Below are 11,872 nucleotides of genomic sequence, written 5' to 3' on the forward strand. Positions count from 1 at the left end.
TCTCAGCAGAGCTATTTCAGCCCTGTTTTCCTTTTCCTGAATAAAACAAGTGCCTGAGAAACACACTGCCTCTAAACATCCAAAAATATACACGGTACCTTGGAAAGCCTTAAGCAGGAGGAAAGTGGAGGGTCATAGTCACAAAAAACAGGTTAATTTTTTATTTAGGAATTCTGTTGCTTCAATCTTTGCCAAGCATGCTCACCACTGAGTGCTTGGTACTCTACCACACTTTCAGCAGGACTTGCAGGCCACAAATGGGCAGTTATAATTGCCTTCCCAATTACTGGTTGCACAGAAAGTGAATTTAAAATTAACTAAACCAATTATCACATTTTTTTTCTCACAAGGACCTACGTGCCTGGCCCTGCAAGTGGGAAGGAAGGGTTCCTGCCAGGCAGCAGGTTTCCCTCACCTCTCCTGCAGTGAAAGCAGAGTAAGCAATGCTCAATGCCACCAGAGCAACCTGTGGCCACACAGAGAACAGATGAGGGCCTGGAAATGTGTGCCCTGGGCTGGTCAAGAAAAACAGGAAAAAAGAGGAGGATACACTTGGGTCTTGCTGGTCACCTCTGGGGAAGCTTAAAAAACCCTGGAATAGGAGAAAAAAAACCAAGCATGCTAATGTGGGGTAGCAGGGAAGTTCAGACAAACCTTTTCTGTTCTTATTTCTGTTGCATTACTAGATGTACTTGCAAGCTGCAAGTAGTGAGCAACATCAAACCAGGTGCTCCCACTGCACTGACTGAAGTTCTGAAACCTCAGGTCAGGGTATTTTTTATGGCATGCCTATGAGTATCTATGAAATGGTGATTTTACTTGTAAGAGATGCAAAAAGGGTCCTAGAACCCAGTGGTAAACTACCTGCTGTCTTTTCTGCTCCTGGTTTTTCTGTCTAGATTAAAAACTTGTACACAACAGCTTATGTAGCTTAATACAGCCGTGTGTATGGACTGTCTTACTGATATATCAATATGGCCTTTACTAGCTGAATTTCATGTGCAAATAAAATATCTTTTAACTATTTCAAGACCATTGCTGAAGATGTACAAGACACTCCACCTGTTTCTCTCTTCATCTGCTGGTGATCTGGGATCAATAAGGACGGCAGCAGCTCAAAGAAGTACTACATACTTCTATAATCTCATTCATGATCAAGTAAGTAAGAGCTCACAAAAATCAAACTGTAGAGGCAGTGGGGAACTCCCTACACTTAGCAGAAGGTTTTGGAAATGCTGCCTCACTGCTCCTCAGGAAAAAAAACCCCTTGATTAGTACATGTGCATTTGAAAGCCCTCCTCTTGACAGATATACAGTATGATATTTTTAGTGAAAAGAAAACCAGGTTGGCTTTATTTTCAAGATCTGTTGCAATTAAGACACAGAGGTGTGAGATTTCTGAGGTCAAAAGTTATTGTCTGACTTTAAAAGCAGCCAGCTGAGATGAGATACTGCAGATCTTAGATCACTTTAAAGGGTATGGAAATGCAATCCATTTGCCTTTACATCCTGGAACTTTGCTCTTTTTTATTTGTTTGTTTAAATTATAGCATTTCAGTGAAATAAAACCAAGGGAGTTCACAGATGTATGCAACTGTTTTAACTTCTGAATGAAGTAAGTGCTGTGAATGAAAGGGCCAACGCTGATCCCTAATGCTGAAAGCCAGGAGGAGACATTACAAGACAAAAAATAAGCACAAGTCCTGATCTTCTCTAACAGATCTTGAGCCTGGAAGCAGAAAGCACCATCCCTCAGGAGAGTAGAACAAGCAAGAACCACTGCTCCAGTAGAAGATTCTCCCAAGTCTGGGTTCAGCTCGAGACAAAATCATGTAGCAGTTTTTCTGTTCAGATTAGGAGAGGTGCCAAAAAAATGAGTTTATTTTTGTGTCTGACTACACAATAAACAGTATCACAGAGTTACAACTCATTACCCCTGGAAGCAACAGAATAACATCAGTAAAAACATGCAAAGGTGAAAGGCCACCTTCTCCAGCTGCTCCAGAAAGCAGCCCTCTATCAAACTACTACAGGGATGCAATAATATCTCATGGGAGAAAAGCCTTCACAAAGAACCTGAAGGACCTTCAGGCCCAAAGTAAAGCACAGTCCAACTGCCACATGGCTTCTGTCTTCTAAAGGATGAAGGCTTGCTCCATTTCTAACCTTCCCTTTCCTCCATATGCCTGTGCTAGCTGTGATATCCCATCTTTTCCTCTGCACTATCAAGATGCTTGGCAAGCTCTTCCTTGATCCACTATAACTGAAGGACACCACGGAGTCTGCAGACGCTGCTGCACGTGTTTTCCACTGTTTCAGTAACCCACAAAAGCACACAATGAATTCTGGCACAACCACAAGGTTGCCTGAGTAACTGGCATCTGGAGGAAAGGAATACTTTACCCTTTTTGGAAACTGATGAAACATAAACTGCACAAACTCCAGTTTGTGGCACATCCAGTGCCCAGGCACAAAGTGCACTATGCTACCCATGTTGCTGCTCCAGCAGAGGGACCTAGCAGCATGGAGAAGGAAACACCTGCAAGACCAAGCACTTCTCTCCTGCTCTGAAAAAGTAGGGACAATTGTCTCAAACAGTGTTGGTCACACAAATTGAAGCAAAATATCACTGTAAATCCTTAGCAACCACCAAGTCACCCTTATTCATTTCACTGCTTTTTCTGTACAGCTCTGTAAACCAGATGTGAATGGCTGTCCATGGCCTGATGGATCACCACTGACCTGGACCTAAAGGCAGCAAGGGCTGCATTACAGTGTTCTCTTTAAAGTATTTTAAAGTAGAAAAATCTGATGGTTTCCTCTGGAGGTACTCACATTCCTCATCACTTCATTATAGAAAGAAAACTGCTGAGAAATATGAGGTAAAAAGCATTTTGGATCCAATGAGAGTTTTTTTAATACCATTTTAAAGGGATATGCATACATACATAAAAGATCAGGCTGGCTCAAATGTTTATCTTGCCAGCTTTACAAAGTCCAGTTTATAGAAGGTGATTGTACAATTTGCTCTCTATGTCAGTATGATGTAGGAATCAGTCACCTTATCTGCTGAAGCACAAAATAAAATTTAAGTAACCATCCAATCTTGACTGCTTGTTTTAACAGCACAGCCCATCTAAAGTTCAAATAATCTTTTATCCACCATGTAAAAAAATGCATGAAAGATGGTAAAACACTGAGCTATGTAATTTCACACATCCACGACTGATCACTGAGGCATTTTACCTTCCCTCTGAGTCTGTGTTTGGTGATCACAACAGTCTTTTACAATTATTAGGACCACTATGAAATGGTTTTAGTCTACTAGTAGATTTATACTTGTGTTCAATTAATTGGGCTGAAATCCTAAATCTGCTTAAACTAGCAGGACTTTTCCATCAACTTCAGCTGGGTCAGGATTTTATGGAAATTAAATTCTGTATGTTTTGAAAAACACAAATAAAAAGATCTGTATTTTTATTCAGAGTCCAAGCAACAGAAGTTGTTCGGTTTCCTGTCTTCATTAGTTTTGTTGTCAAACAACAAATACTACCCACACATGTACTTTTTAATACAATACGACAAATGTCACTGCAATAATCATTTGAGATTGGAAAGTTTGGCAAGGTGCCAGAGTAGTGAAAGTGATCCTATCACAGATTGTTCAGCAGCAGCAGTGGTAACATTAAATTCCTGTAGCTCTGCTCAGCAACATGCTACAGTGAAAAACATGAACACAAGTTCATGAAATTAAAGCTGATTCCCAGAGGAGCTAATGAACATTCTTTTCATTTACCTTCTATTTCCTGTACAATTTTTGTAAATAAATAAAAACACTTAAGAGTTTCTCTTTTGACCTATTGTCCTTCTTTAGTCTTTGGGCAGGCCTTAAGCTGCAGTATTAGTCAAGCTCCTCACTATTTTTAGAAATAAGCAATTCAATAAATCACTTGAAAGTATTATAAAGCCAATGTGGACTCATTCTGAGGGAATTAAAACAAAAAAAAAAGCATCATTGCTCAATCCACACAGTATTTACAAAGCAAGCACCAGCAAGGACCAGCATGCTCCTGGCTGGCCAAGCAGCCAAGCAGCCAAACTCTCATCTTTGAGGCACCAATTATCCCGCAGTCTAGTAAGAGCTCTCCAGTGCTCTTGTAACACTGGAATTTCTAATCTAGCAGCTGGAAAAACAGAGCAGGACTTGAGGGTTCAAAGCTGATTTACAGGATTTTTAGACTTCTCTGTAACCTTGGGTCTGAAGAAAGCTTGGAAGAGCACAGGATCAACAAAGGCACAGATGGTCTGTACATCTGCACTTGTCACAGGACACACTACAAATGTTAATTACCAGCCCATGAAAAGCACTTTCTCAATACTTAGTTTTAAGATGAAAAAAAAAGTCACTTCCATCTCCAAGGAAGAACTAGGGAACTACAGGCTAGCTGGGAAGGGATCACAAGACAGGGAGGAGTGGCTGATACACCTGACAGTCATGCTGCCACCCAGAGAAACCTTGACAGGTTAGAGAAATGAGCCAACAGGAACCTCAAGAAAACCAACCAGGGGAAATGTGAAGTCCTGGACCCGGGGAGGGACAATCCTGGGGAGGGACAACCCCAGGCACTAGTTTGTGCTGGAGGCCACCCAGTTGGAAAACAACTTTGTAGAAAAGGTCCTGGGCTCCCAGTGGACACGAAGTTGAACATAAGCCAGGAGTGAGTCCTTGTGGACCAAAGCTGAACCGTGTTCTGCGCTGCATTAGACAAAGTACTGACAGCAGATGGAGGAAGGTGATCCTGCCCCCTCCACTAAGGCACTGGAGAGGCCACACCTGGAATGACAGGTTCAGTTCTGGGATCCCAAATACAGGAAAGACATGGATACACCAAAGAATGTGCAGCAAAAGGCCACCAGAATGATTTCATCATGGCGAAGCAAAGGAGAAACCATTTGGAGAAACCTCATTACAGCCTTCCAGTACTTCCAAGGTACAAAGGAAGGAGAGGGATTTTTTATATGGGCAGATAGTGACAGGACAGAAAGGAATGGTTTTAAAATGAAAAGAGGGCATGTTTAGAGTAGCTGTTAGGAAGTAATTCTTTACTCAGAGAGTGGTGAAGCACTGGAACAGGTGCCCAGAGAAGTGGGGGATGCCCCAGCCCTGAAGTGTTCAAGGCCAGGTTGGATGGAGCTCTGAGCAACCTGGTCTAGTCAGTGAGTGACATCCCTGCCCATGGCAAGAGGCTTGGAACTACATGATCTTTAAGGTGCTTTCCATTCCAAACTGGTCTATGATTCTGCGATTAAGAGACTGGATTATCTCCTGTGAGGAGAGCTGGGACTCTCCAGACAGGAGAAGAGAGGGCTTAGGGGAATTTTAAAAATGTCTAGAAACACCTGAATGGAGGGAACAGAGAGCCAGGCTCTTCTCAGTGGTCCCCAGTGCCAGGACCAGAGGTGATGGTCACACACTGAAGTACTGGAGGTTCCCTCTGAACATCAGGAAACACTTCTTCATTGTGAGGGTGACCCAGCAATGGCACAGGTTGTCAAAACAGGCTGTGGAGTCTCCCTCCTTGAAGATATTCAAAACCCATCTGGACACAGTTCTGGGAATCAGCTCTACATGACCCCACTGGAGCTGGGGGGTTCAGCCAGGTGATCTCCAAGGGTCGCCTCCCAACTCAAACATTCTGTGACAGAGACTGAGCAGCACATCTCCATCCACTGGTATATACTGAATACCTGAAGGCTGTCAACTGAGCACTCTCAAATGACCTCATTTAGATCGAGAAGTATATAGCAGATGAAGACCAGAACTGTTAGTGGCTTCACTTTTATGTAGTTTTCTAATCCAATTCCTTTTAGAGGCAAAGTGGTTTTGTTTGGTTTGTGTCCAAACAACAACAACAAAATTACATTAAAAAAAACCCAGCAAATTAGTCCCATTCATTCTTTATTAGGGGAGCGTTGACAAAAAATACTATCTTATTTTCTCACCTTCCCCATCTCTGCCTCCAGTAATCCGTATTATGTATAAACTTTTAAAACTTTTCAAAAGGAAGAAAAGAAAAAAAATCCCAAGTCTAGCCATGAATTTTCCACACCAACTTCACTAGACAGGTTTTCACTCAAGAACAAGAAGCAGCCAAATAAAGTTTGAAATTTAAAAATTAATTAACTTTATCTACTTACAAAAATATGGTTAAGCTGCTGGTGTTTATCTGCCTCTCTCATCTCACCCTTTAGTTGTTCCTCACAGTCCATCAGTGTCCATTCATATCTTGTGTTACTCTTTGTAGAACTGGACAGACCAGGATCATGCTTGTTCTGAGTTTGTACACAGCCTAGCCTAACAGGCTCCAAGTTCAGGACATGAGTTCTGGTGTTCTAATAACTAGCAGTATTTATAAAAATAACATTATCATTATTAGTCTGAAAAGGAACATTTTATTTTTTTTCAAGTTCCTAATGTGTCTTGCAAGGTCTATCTTCCACTAAGCAAATCTGGTATTTGAAGCTTGTATTTTGCAAATTGCCTCTGAAAATACATTTACACACACACGAAAGCTAAATTAAATAACACCTGCTAATCAAGCAGGAAAACCCACTTTTTTGTGCACAATGAGTATATAGCCCATTCAAACAGCAAAACTGAAAGTCTGATTTAATGACAGCGATGAATTCACACTGGCTTTAGAAAGAAGGAGGAAAAGAGAAGAGAGTGAATTCAACACAGTTGTACAACACATGACTAAAAGGCAACTGATTTCTTCCACACAAGCTCTAAAGATGTGCATCCCATATATCTTCTGCATCCCATATATCACACAGATGTCTTTATCTTTAAAAAACAAACAAAAAAAAAGGGTGAAAAAATCAACCCAAAACACAACAAACGACAAAAACTGTGTCCAAAGGTATAATTTTTCATTAACTCCTACCAATGTGTTCCATCTCCACTCTGAAACCTCTGGATTGGACTTGTACATGCCCCTTACTTTGCACCTGTCACAAATTTCACTTCCCAAGGTGGGTGAAACTAAGCCCAATGTTAAAGTGTAAGCATGAAGTTAAAGTCTCGCTTACACTGCTTGGGCTTTTGTATTCCCCTACCATCACTGCACAGCTCTCTGGGCCTTTGGTTTTCAGACTCTTCATAACATCATTTTCCATCATTTGGGGACCTATGTATTTGCAAGACCAAATCCACTTGTGGGAAACTCATCCTTCTGAACTACGAAGAGGTGCTCACAAACAAGCCAGTATCTGGAACAGGTAGTTCCATGGGTGAGGAACAGGTGCAGCATCCACAGTCAGCTGGATTAGGAATGTCCTGTGTCCATACTCTCAGCCTGGGAACAGAAACTGGGCTGGAAGTAAACTGCCAACTCCACTGAGTTGAACAGAAGAAAGCACCAACCCCTGTACTATTCATAACAGCAGAGAAAACATTGCAACATGCTGGCATGTTATCACAGGCCCATGTTCACTACTAGCCCACATTCTCAATCATAGCACCCTGATGGTTTACAGACAAATTAGCATAATTCTGCTACTTGCAGTGGGGTTTTCTTCTAAGTATATGATAAAGTCATCATTGGAGACTGCTGATGGACCCTACTTCAAAACTCCTTTCCCCATCATCAAACTCAACAGTTTCCACAGACTACATCAACCCCAGCCTGGTACTACTGTGGCTGTGCTATCTGAACTAGGCTGCATACTAAAGATGAATTAAACAGGACTGCAAAATAACCCACGCTTCAAGACAAACTACTAGCAATTACACTATTTATACTTTTTCATCTCATTTTAAATGGCTGAAAATCCAAATGCAGCCAAAGCAAATACGGGCTGCACAAAAAGGGTTTCATGTGCAAAATGAGTCTGCATAATCAGCACCTTGGTGTAATTCGTTTCCATATAGAGATTAATGAACTAGTTCTGACTAAGTAAGAAGACACAGCACTTCTCAACAAGGCTTTACAGGCTCTCCAAGACTCTCTGGCTATTCTGCCATGACCCACCAACAACATACAGCATACTCGTGCCTCTTCCATCATGGTACCACAGCAAAGACGTTCTCCAGTGTTCTCCTCCTGGACTGCTACACAGCTACAGCAACATACAGACACAATTTTTGTATCATCCCCATGAACACCAGTCTTCTCTTTTTTGTTATATATGTTCTCTCTTCCCATGACTTCAGAAAATGGAGAAATAATATTTATCTTTATAAAGTACTTCATCCTCTCTATCCCCTTGCTTAGGAGTGAGGGTCAAAACTAGACTACCAAAGGCACAGCCACAGAGTGGACTCCTTTCTGGAGCAGAGAATATGGCTCTAAGACCTGATAGTGCCAGTACTTTGCTGATTTTGACTAGTGGACCAAATTCTCAGGCACCTTTTAATAATATTAATTCCACTGCTGACCCTATGATGCTTTCATCCATGTATCACAGGGAGTCCACAGCAGTGACTGTCACAAGCCCCCAAAACCTGTAGCTTTGAAGTGCTATTCCACCCAAGGGCACAGACATCAAGTGTGCATGTGAATACACACCAGAACACCGTTTGATGCTTCTTAACTGCATTATCCAGATAGCACACCATGCAAAACCCAGATCACTTTGCTTTCAAGTCCAGATAAATTCTGAAGCTCTTTAGGATGTCTCTTATTATGAAGGTATTGGTCAATGCAACAATTTATGCCATCTCTCAGGAGTGGACACCCCTTCAATATATTTTGTTCCCAGTTCCCAATACAGAAGTCTGTGTCTGGGAGTCAGATGCTGCTGACTCCATGCCACCTCTCCATTTGGAAGGAATTACAGCTGACAAACCATAACCAGACTGCACCAGTTCTATTACCCTCCCAGGGCCTTGCAGTTGGACCTCAGTATTCAATTTATGCCTGATTCTCTCATTAACAGAAACACAACCTGCTTGGAAAACCCACCTTCTGACACACTCAGGGCCACATAGCCAGAGCTACTTTTGGGAAGCACTTTTACATTCAGTCACTTCAGGCTTAAAAGCAATGTACAATGCTTTAAAAAAAAACAAATACAATGCCAAAGGCAGAGAAGTTTAATCTGTTGCTTTAAAATTACTTGGAAGAACCTTCCCATTAAGCTTTGAGAACTCCCACACTCACAATCTCTAAAGAAATACACACAGAAACCAAAGGTAATTTATTTACAATGTTAAATTTTAAGCCCTCCCAGTTTATAACACTCAAAAGTACAAACAGAGAAAGCAGAAACCGAGGTAATGACAGTTAGAAACATTCCTCCAGAGGGTAAATATGTGCACCTGGTTATCAACGGCGACTTGACAGTTTATTATGTACACTAAATGTAGCCTAACAGGCATTACTACACTAATCTCACCTCTGAAGTAGTTTTACTATTCAGGAAGTAAATACATGCAAACACAGTATTTTGGTATGTATGCATACTCCTAGGTGTGAGGCAGAAATACCAGCAACCTCTAACAGTCCTGCTACTTGAAAGCATGTTGAGGGTTGACAAAGAGGACAGTACACTCCCATGTTATATGCAGATTATACCTATGTAATCCTGTTATATTTCAGTTCATTGTGCTCCACTTGAGAATTTCACTCTTTTTTCCTATTAGGTACACCCAGGAAACTCCTCTAAGCCTCCTCTACCACTTAAGACCTTCATTAGTAAGGGGAGAATGAAGGGACCAAAAGCCCATTATGGTGCTCTTCATCCTAAGGCCACCACTCAAGTGTCAAATGCTGGTTCTGTAGCAAAAAAGTTGTTTCAGCCTGTCAGGCCTCGGTACCATGGATGGTCTGACCCAGACACCATAACCACAACTCATGGCATTTGACAGACTCAGTGAAGAGCTACAGTCTCACTGATTCTCTCAGTGCTGTAACAAAACTGCTCTGAAGTAATATGGGAATAATGTGCATTTCTGCTGCTATTTTCTTTTCTGTACTGTTTGTTTTGGATTTGTTTCCTTCTTCTTCTCCTCATCTGTGGATACAGGAAAGACCCCGGTGGTAATACAGCACTCCTAACTATCCAATCCTGAACTCTTATTAAATAAGAATTATTACCTAGATTGGAAAAAATAAAAATCAATTAAAAGGGGTACCCTTTAAACTTTCATGTACATTTATTTTCCATAACCAGTGCACATCTATCACACGAATCCTCTATACTACTACTATACATAGACTTAATCCTACTACCCTGGTTATCCCAAGGAAAAAATAATTACAGAAAATGCCTCATAATAAAATCATTAAGCCTAAATCTGCGGGATCTCAGCCAGTGGGTGTGTTCATCAGGTTGTTCCAAACCGCACCGATTTCAGCGCACTGCCCGCGCACGCTTCGATGGGATTTGAATCGGGCCTCTGCACAAAAGGGCTGCATTCCTAAACTTTCCACAGGTCTCCCACCCAGGCCTCCTGGCCACGGCCACCCGCGTTCGCAGGATCCCTGTCGGGCCCCGGCAGCTCGCCCGCGCCGCAGGCACAGTTCTGCGAACACCTCCGCGCACACGGCCGGGCTGAACATCCTTCTGCAACCCCGGCCAGCCGCACGCCTCACCCAGCCAACTCTGCACTCCCAGTGCTCAAACTCCTTCAGACCCCGCTGGCTCCCCACGCCCCCCGCCCGCTTTTAGCCAGCCGCCCCCAACGCCCGCTTCGCCTGGGACTTGCGGAGGGCCGGCCGGCCCGCCCGGCGTGGGAGTCCCCCGCAGCCTCCCGGTGCCAGCCCGCTCTCAGCCCCGCCGCCGGCCCCAGGCCGCCCCCGGCGCTCGCCGGCCCGGCCCGGCCCGCCTCACCGGCCCCGCTCGCCGGACCGGGCCCCTCGACCGCCCCCGCCCCGCTCCCTCCCGGGACGCACCTTAAGGCTCCCCCGGAGGGGGCCCTTGCCGTGGCCGGCCAGTGCCGGGGGGGCGCTCCCCAGGCCGCCCTCCTCCTCCTCCTCTTCCTCCTCCACCTCAACCACCACGTCCTCGTCTTCGTCCTCTTCCTCCAGCGCCGCAGCGGAGCCCTCCCGCCGGGGCGGCCTCCAGGCGCTCTCGGGCTTGGGGGGCCGGACCGCGTCCACCTGCGGCGCCGCCGCGCTCAGCCGCCGGCTGCCCATGCTGGAGCGCTTGGCCAAGCGCCGCGCCTGCATGGTGCCTCCGCCCGGCCGGCCCGGCCCGGCCGCCTCCCGCCGCGCACAGCCCCGGCCGCGGGCAGCGGCCCCGCCGAGGTGCCCTAGGGGCGGCGGCGGCGGCGCTCACCGGGGGGCGGCGGTGGGTGTGTGCGGCGGGCGCGCCGCGGCCATGGGGGCCCGCGACCGCGGCCAGGCGGGCCCGCAGCCGGCGTGGCCGCCCCGCCGCTCGCCCACCTGCTCCCGGCGCTCTCCTTCTCCGCCGGCTGTCCGCCCGGCCCGGCCCGGCCCGGCTGTCGGGCGCAGCGCGCGGTCCCCTCCCGCTCGCCCTTCCTCGCCGCCGCCGGTCCCCGGCGCCAAAACCCGGACTGGATTCCCTCCGGCCGCGGCTCCGCCAGGCGCGGGGCGCTGGGGCCGCGCTGCCTTCGCCGGGAGCCGCGGGCGGGTTGGGCTGCCGGGCAGGCCGGCCCCCGCCACCCACCCGCCTCGGCCCGGGAGCGCCCTGCCGGCGGAGCAGCGCGCCGGGCCGGCCCCAGCCTGGGCTGTGCTCGCACGGCGGGAGGGCCAGGGCCGCCCGACTGGACATTGCGGGGCTGCAGCGCGTCCAGGGAAGGGCAACACAGCTGGAGAAGGGTCTGGAGCACAAGTCCTATGAGGAGTGGCTGGGGGAGCTGGAGTTGTTTAGCCTGGAGAAAAGGAGGCTCGGGAGGGTCCTTGTT

General features: G+C 46.0%; 1 protein-coding gene across 1 annotated transcript in view; it reads right to left on the minus strand.

Annotated features, from left to right (window-relative positions):
* Window positions 1-11,086, minus strand: part of ZNF704 (zinc finger protein 704) — an 83,325-nt gene extending 72,239 nt beyond the window's left edge. Inside the window, exon 1 of the mRNA XM_066564188.1 lies at window positions 10,899-11,086. The gene's annotated coding sequence lies outside the window, so the exon portion shown is untranslated. The remainder of the gene's footprint in view (window positions 1-10,898) is intronic.
* Between the last annotated feature and the right edge of the window lie 786 nt (window positions 11,087-11,872).

The sequence above is a fragment of the Molothrus aeneus genome, chromosome 1 (assembly GCF_037042795.1).
Source record: "Molothrus aeneus isolate 106 chromosome 1, BPBGC_Maene_1.0, whole genome shotgun sequence".
NCBI lineage: Eukaryota > Metazoa > Chordata > Aves > Passeriformes > Icteridae > Molothrus > Molothrus aeneus.